Below are 15,747 nucleotides of genomic sequence, written 5' to 3' on the forward strand. Positions count from 1 at the left end.
CAAAACCCACAAATGCACATACATGCATACATATGTATAGACAAATATACACACATGCCGATAGACAGACATATGCACACTCTTATTTGCCTGATCGCATCATTGCAGAGTAGGCAATTTTCCGGAAAATCCGACCAAAAGTCGAAAAGTGATATCATTTTTAAGTACGTTCCCTCGGCACGTAATTCGCTTTCCCATTCGTAATTCACTTTCTTGACTCGTAATTGGCGCCACAATCATCCTTCTAACTCATTTGTATGTAATTCAATCTCAACTAAATACCTTGCAGGTCACGCACAAATCGTTATCTTCCCCGATTTTTACCGGAGATTTATCGAAATTAGTCCATTCCCAAATGTTATATCAAACATTTTTCAGGCGCCCCTCTTATCTTTCCTGATGACACCATTAAACTTTTTAAAGCTTTTTTTTGTAGACAGGCCATGAACCATTTCCGAGTTGTGCTATTTTACTGTAATTTTGATGTAGAAATCCTCTAACTTTTCGGTGTGAATGCCTTGCTCTAATGTTGTAGCTGTAAGTTTTAGAGCTTAAAAAAAACGCTTATTGCGTGAGAAGTAATGAAGCGCTTTCAAAGAAAAAATCGTAAATTTACCGACGGGTTCATTTACGTATTTAAGAATAGTCCCAGGAGCAAGCGGCTCGCTATTTAAATGTGACACACTGTTGCTTGCTCCTTGAAATTGTTGCTGCATTTGCTTGTTAGTTTTCATTTTGTTCTTTGGCAAGATTTATAAAACAACCTACATATATCAATCTTGGTTGGTTTTTTGGTACAAACACAGGGTTGCATATCTCATATAACCATATTTTTACAGATCTTCCCGATACCGCCCATCTCGGCCAATTTTAAATCAGTACCGTGGGTACCGCGGGTCCCGCTATCCTGCGCCCATCTCCAATGCGAAACTATCGAGGAGCATAGAAAAAATTTCGATTAAAAAAAAACATTTTCATTTTAACTTGGAACCAACAATCTACACCCTCAAAATTTCATTGAAATCTGTTAAGCGGTTTCGGAGATTAGCGTAAACGAACACAGTGACATGGGATTTTTATATTTTAAAATGTGCAAGCCTGATTATGTGGTGGGGGTGTATCCCCCCGGGGACGGATTTTTCCTTAAATTTAGTTGGAAGATAAAAATTATAAAATTTTGTTAAGTAGATAAATTTGATTATTTAATATTCACATAGCTTTTATAATATCCAATAAATGCGAAATCGCATGTCTAGATACTCTTGCAAGTGTGCTAAGGTTATTTCCGTGCTAGTCAAAACAACCGCCAATGTGGTCAAATGTGAAACATAGAAAGTTTTCGTACGTGTTGTCTAAATCAGAGATGGGCAAAGTGGCTCCAGAAGCCTTTTGCACTTAGGAGCCGGCTGGGCACATTTAGTTGGTAGATGAGTGGTAGCATCAAGAGCCAGCATGAAGGGGGAAAAAGAGCGTATTCAAATTTCAGTTACTCCGACTCTCATTACGAATATATATGATGCTTTTAATGTATTTTATACACCCCTTTACCCTGAGAACTGATTTAGCTCTTGCGTAGCACTTGCTGGCTCTTTGACGGTTTTAAGAGCCAAAAACTGCCCATCCCAGATTAAAATGTTATGAGTGATTGTAATGATTTTCCAATAGTTCATGAAACTTTTTGAGCTCGAAATTATGGAGTGACCTTCGAAGAGATTCGAGCTTATTTACAACATGAGAAAATCAGAAATCAATAAAAGACAATTTTCTTGCATACAGCCCATCTGAGCTTAAATGAACGCATTTGACTAAAACAATAAAAACTTTTATCCACATTCACTTGATCTGTACAAACAGTATAGTTTTTATATAACAAAAAAGACGGAAATTCGTTTAAATATTAAATATAAAAAAAAAAAAAATTAGGGCTAGAGGTGGGCCCGGCTCATATTTAGTATCGGCCCCGGACGATAAAACAAGCTTATTTTATTAAATCAGAAAAACTTACTAATAAAATAATAGCTATAGAGTAGTAAGTGTTTATAGTTAATTTTATTGAAACCAGATAAAATTTGGCCGTTATAAGTGGAACAAAAGTTGGCTATTGTAGTAAACGACTACAAAATTCCCCACAGGGTAGATTTGTGTACATGTATATACATATCGAGCCCTAACCGCCAAAAAAACGTAAGCGACATTTTTTTTCAAAACTTTCGTTTTGATGCAGACATGCATCTAGATGCTTTAGAAATAATTCTGCATCAAAAAGAAATTTTTGGGATTTTTTTATTACAGCGCATAAGCCTCAATATTTAAAAAATTATTCATGCACTGTTTTATTTACACTAAGCTTCAATGCGAGAATGTCCGCCGAAAAACGAAAAAGTTACAATTTTTGAAATCGACACTTGCTACGATTTCAAACTTCGCGTATTCTAAGTAACTCGGAAATTTAAATACATACATACGTATATGTATGAACTATGTCCGTTTACTTATACGAAGCAGCATTCAAAGCCGAATCAACCGCCACCGCAAGTTTTAGTTTGAAAGTCATCAACGTAAAACATGATTTGTGGCATTTTTATCCGATTTAAATGACCGTGAGCTAAAGCGTGGACGGGTAGATTCTCGTTGGATGTGTGTACGAGGTGAAAGCTAGCACAAGCTCTGACATACGTTTGCATTTTAACTGTGGATTTTACAATTCCACATATAATAGTGAATGTGATTTTTTGTTGTCGCACGCTGTTCATGGGTGGGCTTTGTGTGCAGCTCACAATTCACCTATCCACATATGACATATACATATGTATGCGCCATATACAAATACATATATGTAAGGACATAGAGAATGTGCGCAGATCCTAGCGCTTTCAATCTGTTTGTCTGTTGGAACGCTTGACAGCCAGTTGGTGGCAGCCTCAATGGGTGTTGGTGCTGACAGTCAGCAGACACTGGTCTGTCTGTGCGCGTTTAAGGATGTACATTTGAGTGTACATATACACATAAGTACGTATACATACACTTATTTGAGACAGAGCTTCACGCGCTTGTTGAATGAATATTACAGTTGTTGTTATTCGCCTTTCTGTTGTTATTGTTACTGTCATGTTCATTTGAGTTTCGCCTGCTTTTGTATTCCATTTTGGAATTTCGCACGCTCATTTGTTTTTTTTTTTTTGCTCAGGAAAACTGCATCATGCATATACATATGTACATGTGTATATTGTTCGTCCTTTGGTTATGTTGTCAACAAAATTTTATTCAATTATTTATTCGCATGTTAATGTTAAATGCCAATGCCGCATTTCAGTGTTGCATGCCACATTCAGATGTACATATTTACGAGAGCACACCGAATTGCTTATATCTATGTATGTATGCATATGTGTGAGGAGAAATCAGTCGTTTGCACGGATTGATGCAAGGCTGCTTAAGAGGTTGCTGAAGCTGGTTGTGGATGTGTAGAGCGGCCAAGTGTGCTAATAGATGGAAGATGAAAGTTGTACTGAAATCTGGATAAACAAGGAAGCAAGTAGTACAACTTTGAAAGCGACTTTTAATGGACACATTTAAGTAATCAATCTTTTTTGTGACTAAAATTAGAAAATCTAAAAATGTATATTTGGTTTTTATGCTATTTTTAAAATGAAAAAACTTTTTTTTTATTTCAAATTATAAATTTTAAAATTAATTTAATTTAAGTAGTAAAATAGGTCAAATTACCACACTTCATCTTTCAAGGTACGACGACTTTCCTGTCCTTCCAGTGTTAAGCAACTTCGCGATGAGCTAGAGACTTTTGATTTTTCAGAACCTGGCTACAATTCTACGTCTATCAATATGTTTTATGTTTCATTGAATTTGAGAAAAGATATAGACTACTTCAGTTTCAAATTTATTTTGTCGGATGTTAAGCTGTTAAGCTATGGAACTAAGACACAATTGAGAGATTCAAAACGGTGTCGTAAGTGTCGTATGTCGTAAACATTTAGGCTAATGATACATCGATGTATCGAAAACATTGACATATCGGAAAGAAAACATCTATGTTTTCAACTTCTTAACATCGAAATTATGGAAACTAATTTTTAACCTTTAACTATGGAGGTGCATTTTTTGGACATAGTCTGTGACCTAGTGATAAATTTTACCCCTTCGAATTTTAGTTAGAAATTTGAATACAAATTGGCCATTTTATAATTATATTATTTCTTTTAAACCAAGTTACTAGATTTTTAAGTTAAAATAAATACAAAACTTAATTTTTTCTTCTAAAATCAACAAAAGTCCCACTTTATTTCACAAGACTTTTATTATTCACAAGAACGAAAACATCACATAGTAAACGTATAAAAAAAGTGTAAAATCAAAATTAGTCTAAAGCTTAAGGGACATCTTTTCACAGCCATATATTTATATATGTAAAGAAATAAAAGAGATCATATTAAAAAAATGTAATTGTAAAAAATACAGGTCAAACTTGCTTGAAAGAAAAAGTCGCATAAACGTTGAGGAGTGGTAATTTTTACACCAGCATCAGTATTTCTCCGCTCACGCTACACCTTCCACAGAAAAAACATAACTGATCAATAACGACAACGAAATGAGAAGATACTGAGAAAATCAAGTTGCTGTAGCGCAACATAGGAGAGTAATTAAAAAAAAAAATAAAGAGGGGGTACATTTTACCCCCACCTCCACAGTTAAAGGTTAACAATATAACCATTGCAGAGCAGCAATTTAAGTGCAACGATTACTTTTAAGAGCTGATTTTCAAAGACAATTTCGAGTGTAAGAATTTTGGCATTTATTCACTTGCATAAAAAATGTTTTTGTTTTTTTTGTGTTCCATCAGTTTATCTTGTGAGAGATATTTTGGTTTTTGACAGTTCTACAGGTTTTAGAAAAAAATTGCTGGAGCGCACCTTATATTTAGTATTTTCCAGATTTTTTTCAAAATATCGAAAGCATCGATGTTTCTCCTCGATATTTTCGACTTAGATTTTATTTAATCTAATATATGGACATCGAAAATATCGATGTTTTTTCTGTCGATATCGCAACCCTACTTTCACTCCGCTCATTTAACTGTTGTTTTGAGGATTTGCATAGACTTCACACCAGAATGTTGTTTTTTTTTTTCAACTTGGTTTCCAAATTAAATTCCACAATATTTTTGTGACCTTTTGTAGGTAGCATTTTTGTTTTGCTTTTCTCCTTTTTCCTAATGTTTTAGGTTTTGCTGCTTTTCTGCTTGTTTTGCAGCATAAAATGTAATTTATTTTTGTAGTATACACGGCTTCCTCTAGCTTAACTACTTTCCATTTTCTTGCCACCTTTATAACGAGTTTTTTTTATCAACATTTTCACACATTGCTGACACTGGTATAAGTAAAACTAAAAGTAAAAAAATAAATAAAATAAAATATGTACTCTCTTTTATTTCCCATTTCTCTCATTTGACTTCGTTCATTACCTTGCCACAAATTTCTTTGCTTTCACGCTTGTCTGCTATTGTCCTGCCGTTTATGAATGGCTGTATGTGCGCTTTCATACTAGTCACTCTAATCTGATTATATTTTCCAAATTAAACTTGCGCATTAATAAATCATAAAACACACCCCATACACATAGCTGACTTAAAAAGCGAAAGAAATTGCCTAATATATTTTAACATAAATAATTTGTATGCATTTGTGATGACGTTGCACTTCCTTTCTGCTATTATTTTCATTAGCATTTTCATTATTTCTATTATTTTCGTCTAGTTTGTGACGCATAATTTTTCAAATAATTACTGCACACACAATGGTGTGTACATATGTATGTGCATACATACCTCCTGCTGTCAAAGCCTATTTAATAAACAAAAAAAATCACCTTTCATAAATACTTCCCTCGCCCATTTGTCTGTCTGTCTACTTTCATTTTTTTTGCACCTCGCATTATTCTCCTTAAGCATGAAATATGATTTGTTGTTGCTATTAACTGTGTCTGTCGTGGATTATGGCTTACCTAGCGCCTTGACACTTTTCAATCTAACAAAGTTTCGCCGAATCAAGATTGTTGATTTTTATTTTTAAGATTTTCGTCTGGCTGTCAGCTAAATTTGTCTTATTGCAGTAAAAAAAATTTGGATGCTCACACATATATTATGTATGTACATACTACTATACATGTGAACACATCCATATGCATATATTTATTCCTCCAAAAATATTTTCAAGAACTTAACAAATATTTCATCCTGTTCCAGCAGCAAAATATTACCAGTGTGCATCAATCTCAAAAGGATAAATAAAAAAATTATAAAGTAATGGTCATTAAAAAAAAACACAATTATTAAGAATAACAAAGCTAAAAAAATTTTTCATTATATTTTCATAATTTCAAATTTTTTTTATTATTTCAGCATAACGAAAGATAAATATCAACCATTTATCCCTCTTTCAATTTAGTAGAACAAAATAAATGTTTGCAGGAGAATCTACAAACAAATTTCGCCCATAGGCTGCACGAAAGAATTGGGTTGCCAAAACCCTACAGGCTTCCGCTTGATTTCCCACGATTCGCCGCAAGTAGCGTTCACTTTCGCTATCATACAGCGAATGACACAGAAAATATTTTGTAACTCCAAGTCTCTATAGATACGCGCATGTACATATGTACATGCTTTCACATCACAAACGATTTCCCATATGCATATGTTTCGTTTTACGCTTCAAAGGATACTAAATGTTGCGCAACATTGTCGTTATGTTGCACAAATATTTGAGCGAAAGCGAAATCACTCAGGCATTTCAAAACTCACCATATTTTAGGAGTTTGGTCGTTTGTTCGATAAGGGGTAGTTAAGGCGAATTGCAGGGGTAGTTAGCGCTTGCGCTGCCAATCACCGTTGAGAGCTAGAGCATGTGAAAGAGAGTGGCGTAGCGTAGAGGTTGTATGAAAAGAGCTCGGAAAATAGTAAATCGGCTTGCGAGATTATTTACGGCGAATTGATAGCAAATATTTTGTTATAATTTTCCATGCTTTACCTAAAGGTTTACTTATGGAAAAGTATCTAATTAGAAATTTAAAGAGTTGAAATAAATATTGTCAAATACTTTCAGACGAAGTCGCTCTCCGAAAAGGACGCAGAGACTCAGGGTGTCCAGATTGTTAAAAAAACGCAATTTCTTAAAAAAAGTCGCCAAAAATCGCAAAATTTTTTTAAATAAAATTCATGAAATCGATTTAACAAACCTTTAATTTTAAAAATGACATCTTGGTATAATATAGATCTAAAACCAAAAACGAATACAATACCTTCAGAGGGTAATAATAAATAACGCAAATCGCTTATATAATAGTGATTTGTAAACAATTTTCTTTAAAAATATGCATACTTTTTAAAAATATTTGTTTCAACACATTTTGCAATAGGACTGCTCAATTATTAAACTCACATTAACTGATTAATCGGACGATCCGCTTTTAAGAGCTGGCGCTAAAAATAAAATAAAAACTTATAATAGATAAGGCGCGATCAGCTATTTCCACAATTTTTTCAAAATCGCCTATAGTGCATGAATCATTTACATTTGTGTTGTTGTCATATATTGACCTATTCAACCTTGATTGCATACTGTTTGATATTGGAAACGTTTGGCAGCAGAAACTATTAGCCTTCATATAACACTTTATTCGAACTATTGGGAATTAAGGCTTTCCAACCTCATCCTATATCGAATCTTAGTTTTTGTTGAATTCATTTCGGAAAAAAACACATTCAACAAAGCTTGTAAGTGCGGCAAGGATAATAATATGAATTTACTTATATTTCCAAACATTTTATTTTATTTTATTGCCTGTTGCGGTTTCAGAGTCGGATGGAATGGTTCTGAAAAAAGTTATTCCGTGGGAAATTTAAAGATTTAAATATTTAGTTTCCGCTGCTTTTCTTTCCTTCAAAGTCAAATAGTGAATTGTCATTGTGATTCACACACTTTTCTGGTGAAAAAATCAAACCTTTTTTGACTAGGTAATCATTTCAAAAGTTCTTCTGTTATGGTGATTAAACATTTTTGACAGTCTTTTAATATGCTTCTTAAGTCAAGTTTATCACACAGTTCATTAGCCTCTTCTGTAAAATTATCGTGGAAACTAAGTTTTGTAAATATATTTTTATAATTGGAAAAAATTTATTTGAAGGGAAAAAATCGCCAAAACATAATATCACCGGATAACATTGTCTCGTTGTCACCAAAATAAATACATATATGTATTTTTGAAGACCAAAACATTCCCATCTTGCTCTGCAAAATAAGCTTTTATTTTGAGTTTATGCTAAAGCTATTGATTTTACAGTTGCCTTTAAAAGAAGCTCTCACTATTACAATAAAAAAAGCCCAATGCCAAACCTTTGTCAAAATTGGCTAATATTTACCTAGCCCCGTATTTACGCAATTCTATGTGGCTGTTTCTCTGGTCAGCCGATTCCAAGATGTTATTGTTTCCATTCAAAGGCATTTAAATAAAAAATGCCGATACATTTATTTTGAGAATTTATTTTTCTTTTACTTAATATAGGGTACCGGATATCCGTTACATCTCTAGTAAATAATCATGAAGAAAGAAATATTTGCATCAATAGGAGGTAAGTGGTACGAATTGATTTATGCAAAAAAATGCCAGAATTTTTCTTTTTTTTTTTGAGTTGATCGCTGTTTAGATCTAGGTGTGCGATAAGTAAATTGTTACAAAGCCTAAAAAAATATGCTTGATATAATTAGTCGCGTATCGTATCGCTGTAATGTGCACCGTGCCTAATGCATGTAGGTATGGGTCAAAATTAGCCAAGTGCACCGAGAAAAAAAATGTATATCAGCATTCTGCACGTTGTTGCTGTGGTTACTAGTAACCGATGCTTGAAATAATTTTTTTCTACCGCGATGTTTTGTCGAGTTATGCGAGTTGAAACATGCAATTTTTTCTTAGCGTCACAGGTTTTCTTAGAATTCTTACCTCATGTCACACTCATGATAGAGATTAAAAAATTGCTGACCCGTTAGAAATTTTTCGGTGCTTTTTTGTGAAAACTATACATTTTGGGTAAACAATTTTTTTGCAAAAAATTTGAAATAAAATAAATTTTATTGAATTTTGTTGAACTTCTCATGCCCACTCACTTCCCTGAATGTCTCAACGTTAAGGTAAAGAAAGGGTCAAACTATACTTAATGGAAGCTTTGAGAAATTTATTTTCAGCTTCGCACCCTTAAAATCACCTGGATGTGATGGCATCCTACCACTCGGTCTTCGGAAAATATTAAACCTAATTTTTCATTCCAAGACTGTAGATCATTTATGGAGCTGTTAGCCTCACCTTTATACAACACAGAAATGGGTGCAGATGCTTATATGTATTTCCTCGCATAATACACTTGACCATTTTTTACCGAGAAACATCTCGTCCTTCTTTCTAAAACACACACCTACTGGAAACCCATATCAGGGCAATGGTGGAGTCATAGCTTTGGCTGCCCTACATGCTTATAATCAAGGGAAGTGTGTGAGCACGACAGCTTTCCATTATTAACGTACACTTAAATCAAAACTAGACAGGAATTATTAAATTTCAGTTACACTGGCTGCTGAAGTATAGCTAGTATTTATCTTTCTCCGATGAGCAAATGCTACTAAACATGTTGTTTTATTAACTATTTTAACTTTTAACAATTAAATTCGCAAATATTTACATACATGCTTATTCACTTTCTCCCACCTATGTATGTACATATGTATGTAGTCCCTAAATATTTTCAAAAAATTATGGACAGTCTTTGCAGCAGGTACTCAGAGCGTGCCATTTCCATCTGTCAGACGAACTCGCCGCGAACTCCTGGACTGCATGTTCTACTTATCAGTTCACCAGATACGTGCATGCTTTTGGCTTTACAATAACCGTTGTAGTTGTTGTTGTTGTACCTGTAAAAAAGGCATTGACTCGCCATACAGACACAGACTTTTTTTGAGCCACTGCAACATTGCCGAGTCTAATCAGTAAGCAGTGAGCACCACACAATTGGGCGAATTCGCGAGTATATCAGCGCGAGACTCGGCGGCGAAAACTCGGCAAACGACTAGCACGAAATACGATGGTGGTGATTGTACCGTTGTTGCTAGCGCGAGCGAACATTCGCGCCTCGTTCATACGAAGCGGCGATGTCGGTCGTCTAGTTGGAATTTCGGTTGGTTTGAAGGAGCAAAAGCAAAAACGTTTAGTTTGAAGTGAACTATTCGGCAATGTTGACACGTTTTTCGCGGAGACACTTTGACGGTGTATAGACAGTTTGTTGTGTGGAAATAGCATGAGCAGCAAGTTTTTTTTTATTTTATTGAGAAAAAGTGAATGCTCAAAAAAAACAAAAGAAATTACGTTATTTCTAAAAACGAAAGAGGCCACGTTGCATAAAACTCAGTACTTGGTACTTGGTTGCATTGTTTCATCAAAAAATGTTGACTAGATTTTCACTAACACGTGTTCGATAGTTGTGGGGCGCTTGATTTGACTATTTAATAAGATACCTATACATTAAAGCGAAGCACACTTTCGGGCGCTTAGGCGTACGTAGAAGTGGCGATTTATTTAGAAAAATACTAACAAAAATTCGAAAGTAAGTGGTCTGCAAAGACAGGTGTTTAAAGAGAAGTTACTTTGTATAAGTAAGTAAATATATGCAGAAGTGAGTTCTCTTGAGAAAATATTTATTTTGCATACATTGAAAAGCGTGTAAAACTTGTGTAACATTTTCGCATGCCGGTGTGGTGCAGACTTGTTCGCATTTGAAATTCAAATTTTCCGCGGCTGTTTATGCAAACATACTTTAAGGCGCTTAAGCCTCTGAATGTATTTGCTAACGAAGATGAGCATTTATCGGCATTAACTCAGCAAAGTTTGTTTGAGTTTCATTACGTTGGGCTTCGATCGTCGCTTACTTTATACATACTTGCATACTTATGCTAATGTGAAAACGCCCACAGCCTGAGGTGATACAAATAACAGAGGATTGGCGAGTGACGACGATTAGTGATCAGTGGATGGCAAACAGAACAAAGTCAAAGACAGCTAAGCAAATAATCAATAAATTGCTTGAGAGTATTCCAACACAATTTCTCAATGGAATGTGGAGCAAACTTAAATGTAAACTCAAATTATTTTGTTTTGTAAATTGTTCTTTACATTAGTGTGCATGTCTGCCAAAGTGTACGGTGAAGTAAATGAGTACCTGGTGTGCCGAAATCAAAGTGAAAAAACTTTGCATTGATTTTTAGTTGAAAGGAAGGCTTAACTGCCGCACACAACTGCACAGCGGCTCAGCTGTCAAATAAATTATTGTACCCAACAACGACTTGAAGTGCACCCGAGTGTGTCGTATTCTGTGGTCATTTGTAGGGAATCACTTCACATACTTACGTACGTACTTACATACTTACCTGTGAATGTGCGCGCCATAAAAACAAGCAACCATACTACCGTTTTATTTTGTGAAATTACTCCTTAACGTGCACAGTAACGGATACTCGTAGTGCTAAAGGAACATTGAAGCGAAAAAGCAATGCAACATTGAGACGCCTCACAAGCAACCGAATGGGGTCATTGATTTTCGTGGTTATGCTGTTGAATTGAGTAAGTTGAAATTTAGTTATACATATTTACAAAGAAACACATTTAATTTCTTTAAATTGAAATAAATCAAGGTAAAATGGTTCCAGGCAACATGATTTGATCTTCTGAAAGAAGTACTATGAAACAAGTAAATATTGAGAACTAAATAACTTTATAACTTACTAGCGAATACCCGGCGTGCTTCACTGCGCCTTTAAAGTATTTTTGTGCGGTTTGATACCCGTATTGTAATATTTATTTTATTTGATCAATTTAATTGAGTACAATTTTTCAAACCGGTGGCAAGCCTCCTTAAAAATATTTTCGGCAGTAAACCTTTTCTAAGCATTTTCAGTTTGATACCCGTATTGCAATATTCAATTTATCTTATGAATTAAATTAAATTCTCAAGCAGGTGGCAACCTGCATCCAAAATATCTTCGGCTGTAAACCTTCTTACACCTCTATATTTTGACAGCAATATTGCAATATTTACCATATCAATTTACTTAAACTGAAATTTTTAACCAGGTGGCAACCCTCTAATTTTTTTTTCTGTATTTTAAGTAAGACCTCAAACAAAACACCGATTAACACTGCACATAAAAAACATACGGACATGCAAACAGATAGGCAGACAGACAAAAATTGACAAAAATTATTGATTTGGCTTCTGTAGCCCTAATAACGACCAACCATATTAATTTTTCTTTTACTTATATCTATAATGTTCAGACATGGGCCTGTTACAATTTTATTTTATGTATATTAGGGTGATCCAAATAATCTAACCTAACGAATTTACGGCCTTAAAATAACCTATTTACTGAAAAAAAAATTTCCCATTTAGAAAAATTTGTAGGTATTCTAATTTTAAAGGGTGTGGGTGAGCATTCAAAATTTTTATACTTACGGGCTGTGAAAGTCGAAAAAAAGCAGAAATATGCAGTTTTAGAGCATTATTATTGCAAATATTCATGTAAAATTTAAAAAACTAGGTTTGTCATAGAAGACAGAGTTTTTGTCCATTTATTTATTTTTTATTGCATTTTTAAATATTGGTATTCTTTTTATTTATTAATAAAATTCAGTTTATTGCAATTAGGATATTGCTGGCGTTGTAATTAAACTACTTGCAAAGAAATTGCTTTTGTTCACCGTCTTTCGTCAAGATTCGATTATAATTTTGTATCAATGCTATAACTCGTTCAGCAATATGATTCACATATTAAATACTCTTAATCTTCTCCAAGACAACCAAATTGAGGGCAAATTTTCGAGAATTTAATGCCCTACAAGAATATGCCTACAACAATTTTTTTACCTCAAAGAGTTCAATATACTACATAATATTTTTTTTATTGAAAAAAAAAGTTCATTTTATTCATGTACATTGAAAATTTCAAATGCTCACCGACAACTTTTAAACTGGAATAAACAATTTTTTCAAATTGGGGAATTTTCTTCTCAGTAAATACTTTATTTTAAGGCCATAAATTCGGTAGATAAGTTTATTTGGATCACCCTAATGTACATTTATTTTGTAGTTTAGATTTTCCTCTAAAATCTACAAGAGAAGTCATGTGTAATAATATCTCTATCTACTCAGACAGTCAGGCCGCACTCAAAGCGCTTAACGCGATCATATGCAGTCAAAAAAGTAGCGGACGGTCGCAGATCTTGAAACGAGTTGGCTGAGTAGTCAGCTCTTCATTTGGTATGGGTTCTAGGGCATCAGAACATACCAGGCAACGAAAAGGAAGACGAACGGGCACATCCGCACCATTCTTGCAGTTTAGGTCATTTTGAGGGACTTATCTCTTAAACTAGCTCACCACTTGCAGCAATACGAAACTTATCTACGTCGCCAAAATGGGACGAGAAATGGTCAAAGTATCTCCGCCGCAGCCGTGGGTCTGCTAGCAGGCCATGTTACCATCGAATGGCACGCGGATGAGTTAGGGGTCCCTCCTAAACGACTTATGCAGAAGCTGCAGACGTAAAGAAGAGCCCTAAAACCCTTGAAGTAACTGCTATGCGAATGCCCGGAACATTTTTTAGAATAAGACGCAAGTTCAGGAGTTCAGGATTTTTCGAATACCTAACTGACATAGTCGAGGTAGGCATACGGCAACTTCTGGTACTCGCGGAATCCGCACGACGACGACTTGAGTAGGAGGGTTCTAACGACCCCCTTGGTATCTCAACGGGTCCACACTCTACGTTGCCTAGGTGTGCTAGTGTAGTCACTGGCAGCCACTTCAAGTTGACCCAACCACTCCTATATTTAAAATAATGCATTGTTACCCTATCACAATTTTTTTTTTTTTGCTACGCTGTTTTTAATTTCGTTAATGTTATGGATAGCAACGTTTCGAGATACAATGTAATATAAGTATGTAATATTTAAACAACTTTACAACTGTAACTCCGAGTTAAAAGAACCTTTTCTACCAACGAGATATGCAAAGCCATCCTCATGTACAGCTTTCTATCATTTTTCGGTTGGGAGATATGTGTGTCCAAACTTGAAGAAAGCGGTATTATGTTTCGTTATTTTGTTTTTCCACTACTTATGAAGAAGTTTGTTTACTTTTTGGTGTATTTTTTTTGGATTAATATGTTTTAAAAAAATTAAGCTAAATAAAACTAAACTCACCTCTATTTTTTGCCAGTGTAATTTTCAAAATCATTTATTTTTTAAATGCGCAAAACGCTTTTAAATTTGAGATGTAGAATCCGAGGTCAAAACAAATTAATTAATTAAACACAAAAACATATAATCCTGGTTCATTTTGATTCTGTTTCATTTCGAACTTAAACTTTTTATTACTTTAAGGTTGATCAATGAATAAAAAGCGGATTTATTACTAACAAGGACCTTAAAACCGTGAGAAGCGGTTTAGTTCTAACAAAAACTTTAAAGACTTTAGAGAGATCTATAGTAAGAAAACGAGTCGCGCTGGCAATTTAGAAGACGTCTTTAATAGCTTATTGCTAGTGGTCAAAAACCGGAGATCTTTCTTTCCTAAAGCAATGGAGTTACTTAGTAGAAATAGCGTAGATAGGATTTATATACAGACTGTGAGGAATAAGTGTCACATTTTTCATTATATAGTGCTTATCATAACTACTTTTTATTAATATTTAATTTTAATTATTATTTTTTTAATAAAAATATAGTTCATTCCTTAACAAAAACCGAATAAATCTAAGTTTAAAACTTAGTAAAAATATCGATGTTTTTAATTAGATATTTAAAAAAGTGTTCATATTTTTGTAGCCCATTAAAGTGCCAGTTTGAAGTAACTAGGACATACCGTTGATTTTTGGTGTCGTAAGACGTACGTCCTATTCCATATTTATTTTATTTTTATTATTTTTTTTATGAAAATACAGCAGATTTTTTTTTTTATTAATAAATAATATTTTAGTTAGGTACATGATTTGCTTTCCGATATTTTTTAGGCTTAATTTGTAAATCTCTTTAAATTTAAAACATAATAGGGCATATCATAGTCGAACCAAAGACGACACTGAAAATAATTTCGACTCTTTTGACAAATTTTTCTGAAAAAGTGTTGTCAGAATGCTAAAATTATTTTTACTTTCAACTACGTTTTGACCATGCACATATCCCATTATATTTTACATAGAAACGTATATTTTTGTATCTATTTCCTATCTTTTACTATCTTATTGATCTCTATATAAATGACTTGCTCTGTTTTATGTTATTTCCCAATGATTACAACAAATACACATTACTGTTATTACATTTTCCCGCTTTTAACTTAGTTCAAAGTTCAAACGAAAGGACTTGTTCTTCCTGATTATATTGTAACCTAAACTTACCTCTTTTTAATAAATTTAGCTTTGGAAAGACTCTATAAAAAATGGCCACTAATGGGTTAAAATATGGTCATCGATGCGTTAAGTCAAAGTCGTTAATGGGTTGAATTATTCATAATTTGCATAATAATAAAAAAAAAATCAAATAAAACAAAAACTGGGTCTCCAGTTGGTTAATGCATGATCAATAATGTGTTAAGACGTCAAAACATTAATCTTAAAAAGTAGTTCAAGCGAGTCTAA

The 15,747-nt window shown here is 33.9% G+C and overlaps 1 protein-coding gene across 2 annotated transcripts in view; it reads left to right on the forward strand.

Annotated features, from left to right (window-relative positions):
- Window positions 1-10,285: 10,285 nt before the first annotated feature.
- The window catches only part of LOC118737023 (protein CEPU-1), a 359,992-nt gene continuing 354,530 nt past the window's right edge, over window positions 10,286-15,747 (forward strand). For both annotated transcript variants that reach the window (XM_036467255.1, XM_036467254.1), the window contains exon 1: window positions 10,286-11,673. The gene's annotated coding sequence lies outside the window, so the exon portion shown is untranslated. The remainder of the gene's footprint in view (window positions 11,674-15,747) is intronic.

Source organism: Rhagoletis pomonella, unplaced genomic scaffold (assembly GCF_013731165.1).
Source record: "Rhagoletis pomonella isolate Grant_MI unplaced genomic scaffold, Rhpom_1.0 Rhpom_scaffold_00004, whole genome shotgun sequence".
NCBI classification, from domain to species: domain Eukaryota; kingdom Metazoa; phylum Arthropoda; class Insecta; order Diptera; family Tephritidae; genus Rhagoletis; species Rhagoletis pomonella.